A 7595-nucleotide genomic window follows, 5' to 3' on the forward strand; every position below is an offset into this window, starting at 1 on the left:
TTCACAATCCCAACTCTTATATTCATACACAAATAACGGCCTAGTTAATGCCGATAGCTCATTTATCATTAGAGCGAATATTCATACGCACTTACTCATAGTGTGCTGGCACACAAAACATACCTTGTTGTTGGGAATTTCACAAGTGCATTAACTGAAAATTTTCCAGCAAGTTCAAAGTTCTCGAATCACATACCTTGAGTTTATCCGGATATAGCTACTCATTCAAATGCCTTGAGGACATAGCCGGTTATGGTAACCCGCACAAAGGCCTTCGGGACTTAACCGGATATCACAATTTGCACAATTGCCTTGGGCTTAGCCCGGATATCATAACTCGCCTAATTGCCTTGAGGCTTAGCCCGATATCATAACTCGCACAATTGCCTTGGGCTTAGCCCGATATCACTCAAACATTCATACACATCTTTGTTTCAATTTCATAACACAACTTTTATGCACAATTCACTTAGCAAAATATCATTTCGCTCAATGGCCACATACAAAGGCACAATTTCGATTGCTTATTACTTCATTCAATCGAATCAAAGTCTAAGTTTCGATACTCGAAAACTTACCTCGGACGTGGTCGAACGATTTCGACGGCTATTTGACTACTTTTTCCTTCCCTTTATCGGATTTGGTCCCCCTTTGCTCTTGAGCTTAATTTAACAAATAATTTGATTCAATCATTTGAGTATCGAAAAGAAGAACTCAAGGCACTTAGCCCACATATATTCACTAGACATTAAAGTCACATAAGTACGGAATTCATGAATCGACTTAACACACAAAGCCTTCAACATGCTTACTCATGGCCGAACAACACAACCTCTTAGGCACTCATTCATGGCCGATTATGCATGTTGATGTTGAGGCCAATTACATGTTTAACACCACACATGAATGGCACACATTTTACTAGCTAATGCTTTACATATTGTAGCTCAATACTTATAATATAGCATCAAGCACTCATATGGCCGATTATACTTAGCCATACTTGCACCAAATCAACAATAAATTCCAAGATTTTCACATCATATGTGTACTAGGCGAATGTACTTGCAATTTCACAAACATTCTTCAACAATTTCTTCTTTAAACAAACATATTTATCATTTACTTCATAACCAAATCATCATGTGCAAACATACATACACATATAGGTGCATGGCCGAACCTCAAGGTGTTCATAACCATCTAAAACACAAATTTTTACCAATCAAGTAACAAGCATAAATCATGCTCATGAATGCATCATGGCCGAATACATCACATTCATACCCCTTTCAACTTCGGTCATGGTTAAACAAAGAACTCAATGTCTTACTCAAGATTGCTACAAAGAAATTTCAAGAGTAGTCAATCCATCATTGCATGCATCATTATCAAGCTTCACATTTAGCATGCAATGGCTTTAACACAATATCAACCTTGGCCTAATACCATTTCCATGGCATAACAAGGATTTGAACCATGGCTAACATGAACATCAAGTTAGCAACTAAAACATGCATGAATCTCATGACACAACTTCATACATACCTTAATCTTGATGCAAGTATAGCCAAATCTCCTTCTAGATCTCTTCTAAACCAAAAATAGAGCAAAAATCCTATCTTCTTCCTTAGTATTTTCGGCCAAAAAGGAGAGAACAAGGATGAACAAATTTTTTTCTTTCCCATACTCCTTTGTTTATTATTTCTCCCTAATGCACCAACAAAACATGTTTATGACATGTTTTGCCCATCCTCTCTTGCCATGGCCGGCCACCACCTATAAAAAGGGGGTATTTGACATGCAAGTCCATTGTTTTGCATGCATGCTTTAATTAGTCATCACACATTTCCCTATCATACTTTCAAAGTTTACTACTAGGCCCTTTCTAGTGAAATTCACATTTATAACACTAAATCAAATCATCAAAAATGTCACACACAATTTAACACATATCATAGGCATCAAAATAAATTTTAAATTATTTTTATGCCTCGGTTTTGTGGTCCCGAAACCACATCCCGACTAGGGTCAATTTTGGGCTGTCACAAAAATGCAGTCTCTGGCACATCAGAGTCTTTAACTCGCAACTGATAGTAGCCTGATGTCAAATCTATCTTTGAAAACACTATAGCCCCTTCTAGTTGGTCAAACAGATCGTCAATTCATGGCAACGGATACTTATTCTTTATAGTCACCTTATTGAGCTGTCTATAATCAATACACATTCTCATAGTTTCGTCTTTTTTTTCACAAATAGTACTGGTGCACCCCAAGGAGAAAAACTCGGTCGCGCGAAACCTCTATCTGTTAACTCTTGCAACTGAGCTTTCAATTCTTTTAATTCTGTAGGTGCCATTTTGTACGGAGCTATGAATATCAGAGTCGTTCTAGGCATTAACTCAATACCAAACTCTACCTCCCGAATAGGTGGCAAACCCGATAATTCTCCAAGAAACACATCCGGATACTCGCACACAACATGTATTGATTCAATGTTTATTTCTTCCACTTTACTATCAAGCACATATGAAAAAGTAAGCTTCGCATCCTTTTCTCACATATTTTTGAGCTAACATCAAAGAAATCACTGCTAGTAAGCCATTCAGATCACTAGTTTCAATTCGAATAATCTCATCATTCTGGCACCGTAAATCAATAATCTTTCTCTTGTAGTTTACAACAGCATCATGTAAAGTCAACCAGTCCATACCCAGAATTATGTCGAACTCATCAAATGGCAACAACATCAAGTCAGCTGGAAAGCATGAATCTCAAACCATCAAGGGGCAATTTTTACACACTTTGTCAACCATAACACACCGGCCTAAGGGGTTTGACACTCTAATCACAAACTCATAGACTCAACAAGCAGAGTCTTACTGAATACTAAAGTCTCACACACATAAGAATCAGTCAAACCAGGATCAATCAATGCAGTTACATTAGTATCATAAAGAGTGAATGTACCAGTAATGACATCTAGGGATGAAGTCTCCTCTCGAGCACGAATAGCATAGGCTCTGGCATGTGCACAAGCCTTAGATCTGACTACTGTATCTTTAGTCCCTCTCTGACTGCCACTCACATTACCCGCATTTCTGGTTGGTCTACTTTGAGCTACAGTATTACCCAATCTCGCATTCTGCACTGGATTTTCTTACGCTAACACTGGGCAATCACAAATATAATGATCCATCGATTCAGATTTAAAACAAGCTCGATCATGCAACCTGCAACAGTTAGGATGTTTTTTTCCGCAATGTTTACACTTGGGTTGATTTGATTTGACATTACCCACACTCGCCACTGAGGTAGCTCTTGAGCTCACAGGTGGTCTATTTTGATCCCGTCTGGAATAAACCAAAGTGGATTTAGAGCGGTTGAAATCATCTCGGAACTTCTTTAATGCCGACTGAATTGACTTACTGAATGATCTCTTATGCGAGTCTCTATCTTCAAAATCAACTTTTCTTTTCTCTTTCCCGAGCTCTTCAGCTTTACAGGCTCGCTCAACTAGCACTACGAATTCTTTTATCTAAAGTATGCCAACTAACAGTTTAATGTCTTCGTTCAGCCTATCTTCAAATCTTTTACACATTATAGCTTCTGTAGAAACACACTCTCGGGCATACCGACTGAGTCTCACAAACTTTCATTCATACTCTGTCACGGTCATCTGACCCTGTTTCAGCTCTAGAAATTCTTTACGCTTCTGATCAATAAATCTCTGGCTAATATATTTCTTACAGAACTCAATCTGAAAGAATTCTTAAGTTACCCGCTCTCTCAGGACCACTGATACTAGGGTATTCCACTAGTGATATGTTGTGTATCGAAGCAAGGATATGGCACACTTCAAACATTCATCCAGGGTACAGGACAGCTTATCAAACACACGGATAGTATTATCAAGCCAGAACTCTTCCCGCTCAGCATCATCATCATCAGTAGCTTTAAATTCTTCAACCCCATGTTTTTTGATTTTATCAACATGTGGCTTATATAATCTTAGTGGATCACTTACATGAGGTACAACAGGCATCGAAGATGGATTAGTCAGGGGTGGAGGTTGTTGTGCAGCCGGATTAGTCTGGATATATTGAGTGAACCAATCATTCATCATTTGATAAAAGGCTAGTTTAGCCTCACTTTCTTGATTACTCAAAGTTGGTCGAGAATCAGCCGGCGCTGTCCCTTGTGCAGGAGCAGGAGCTACACTCCTATATGAAAACACATTTCCAAATGTCATAAGTCATCACACTATCGCAATATATAATATAGCATTTATAGCTAGACTCACACACGTTATGTTAGTCCTAGAATCGACTAAACCGTAGCTCTGGTACCAACAAAATGTAACATCCCAAACCCGTATCTGTCGCTGGATTAAGGTCATAAGGCATTATAGAATAAAACACAATTCTAAACAATTATATACATACACATGAACAAGTCTCAAATATCAGTCAGAATTTATTTCATAAACTAAAACAACTCTTAAATTTGAAACATTTCACATCATACATATATACAATCATATCATTTATAAGCCAAAATATGTAATAAATTATTTAAAACACTAAAACATATTCGATCTTAATAAAGATAAATTATAAACCTAAATGAATAGTCCAATTATTATAATGCATGAGTATATATATTGACTATTAAATTAATTAATGAAATCATTACTAAATTCCAAGCTCAAGCATCACTTAAATGTCTAATAATAATTAAACTTATACTTACAAATCACATGTCAAAATATTGTTCCAACACATATCTTAATATATATATTTTCAAAGTGACAATCCCAATTAGTGCCGTACATTTATGCATATTAACACCATGGAATGGTTTATTTATAAAAACTATCCCTTACGACTTAAAGAAATGCTTTGTCATGGTAACCGAACATATATACTACTAAATACATATGTTTCATGCTTAGCAGAGAACATAGATTATATCTGAATTATTAATCACCTTACTCCAAACATTTTTGTCTTACAAGCATTTAATCCAAACACTACATTAAACCCATTTACCTACCATACCTATTTTATCAATTATTTAAAATATAATATATGTATTTTGACATCCATACAAACCAAACCAAATTGACTAATCACTCATTCGATAATATATATATATATATAAATACCATGTTCGAATCAATTAATATACTATGAACAAGGACATAAATTTATACCATGACCGAACATATCATTTTATAACCACATATATCACCAAAATTTCCATCAACGAATTATCACACCTAACATATCAAACATTAAATCTAAGAACATACTAGGTCAAACCTAAGCATAATAAGCATGTTTACCTATATTATAACACCCCTTACCCATATCCGAGGCCGGGCTAAGGTACGAGGCGTTACTAGGCAAACATACAAACATTAAACTAAAATACGAGCCATAAAATTTTATTCATATTTCAAAGCGTTCATTCGCTTACACATAGTCCCTTATTTGAGTCTGCGGAGCCCAAAACATACTTTAGAAAGGGTTTGGGACTAAACTGAGTACTTACGAAAATCTTGGAAATTTCATGCTTTAAGGCTCCACACGCCTGTCCCAAAGTCAGTTCCATACAATTTGAGACACATAGTTGTGTCTCTGCCTGTGTGGAATATACCTAGGCTATTTTCCAAGCTTTGGTCAACCTTGATCTCTTACACACTTATACAAAATCAAAAGCATATAACATGGTATTCATTTAATGATTAAACATCCTCAATTAGACCACAAACATAGCATTTGTATGTCATCATACATGTGTCTCTCATACTCATTTTACCTTGTTTATTATAGTACCACTTATACATTTATACCAAGATTATCATCTTACCAAATATCTTCAGCTTAATCATCAAGCATTCATATTTAAAGCTAGATCATATCTTTATAAAATACCACGATTCAGATCATGAGAATAACATGTTTGCTGAAACATTTCAATTCAATTCCATACCCAACAAGCATTACATTGAGACTAGTCATATATATATATATATATACATGTCATGATACATAACATTCTCTTTTGTTTTCTTATAAACACATATCATTTATTTCATTATATCAATATTTCATATACCATAGTTTCCATGTATTCCACATATATTTATTTTCCTCCTCCTCCTCTCCATTCCACATCCTTAATGTATATAGCATTCTTGTAAGTACGATTTCACAATTTACTAATAAATGTTCACATCAAACTCTCCACACGAGTCATAGTCACTTAATTATTTATAATTTGAGCTACAGAGCTCCAAATTAAGATCCGTAAATTTCCCCTGAAACTAGACTCACATATCTTTCCACCATCAAATTTTCATAATTTTTGGTTTAGCCAATTAGTACAGTTTATTCGTTAAAATTTCCCCTATTTCACTTTCTGACAGTTCTGACCTCTCTTCACTAAAACTTAATTATCTCATAGTACAGAACTCGGATAATGTTCTTGTTGATTTATATTGAAAATAGACTCATTATGGATTTTAAAAATATAATTTTGAGCCTCTAATTATTTTTATCCAAATTTTTGTGGTTTTCCAAAGTCAGAACAGGGGATCACGTAATCATTCTGAATCAGTCTCACAAAAACATAAATATCTAAAAATATAGAACTCCTTTGCTTTGTATTTTTCTTTTATATGAAAATAGACTCATTAAGATTTAATATGATATCTCATTCAGTCTCTGATTCAATTTATACTATTTTTGGTGATTTTTCAAATTCACGTCACTGCTACTGTCCAAAACAGTTTTATTGCTAATTCACTCTTTCACACTTTCTTTGTATTAACCTCATTTTAACATACATATCACAAATCATTTTCACCACATTTCATACATCACAAGTATAGGCCCATGATCACAAGGTCACCATAAAATCATCCTCATGTATAACTTACTTGTTTATAACCTTACCACATCCTGGTCACTTAATGAACACATCATTCACATAACCAAGTTCCTGCACTTATTCATCACAAAACTTACAAAGCAATACATAGAGAGTGTGACACCCCTAAAGTGACCCTAGTCGGAAAGTGGTTTCGGGACCGCTAAACCGAGTCACCGAAGCATTTGAATGTGATATTTATTGTCTAGAATATGTGAATATGAATGTGTGAAAGTTTTAAGCTTCGATTTAGTCGATTGCATGTGAATTTAGTTAATAGGACTTATGTGAGAAAATTTAGAAATGTGCTAGGCAAATGTAAGTGGCCTATTAATGCATGTTATAAGAATGAAGGGTTTGCATGTCAAATATCCATTTATTTTGAGTAGTGGCCGCCATGGATGGGTCATAGATGATAATATGAATTTCCTATTAGCATTATGGGTTTAGAAAATAAAATAGTGAATTAAGAATGATAAAACATGAGGTGAGTGGGAGGAGAAACCAAAGTTGTCCCCCCTTACTCCCCATTGCCGTGACTAGACAAAGAAAAGAAAAAAATGTTCATCCTTTAACATCCTTGGCGAAAATTCTAAGGAGGAAGGAAGAAGAAAGGTTGAAGAGGTTCGCCATGCATGTAACTAGGCTAAGGTATGTTT

This window comes from Gossypium arboreum, chromosome 11 (assembly GCF_025698485.1).
Source record: "Gossypium arboreum isolate Shixiya-1 chromosome 11, ASM2569848v2, whole genome shotgun sequence".
Taxonomy (NCBI): domain Eukaryota; kingdom Viridiplantae; phylum Streptophyta; class Magnoliopsida; order Malvales; family Malvaceae; genus Gossypium; species Gossypium arboreum.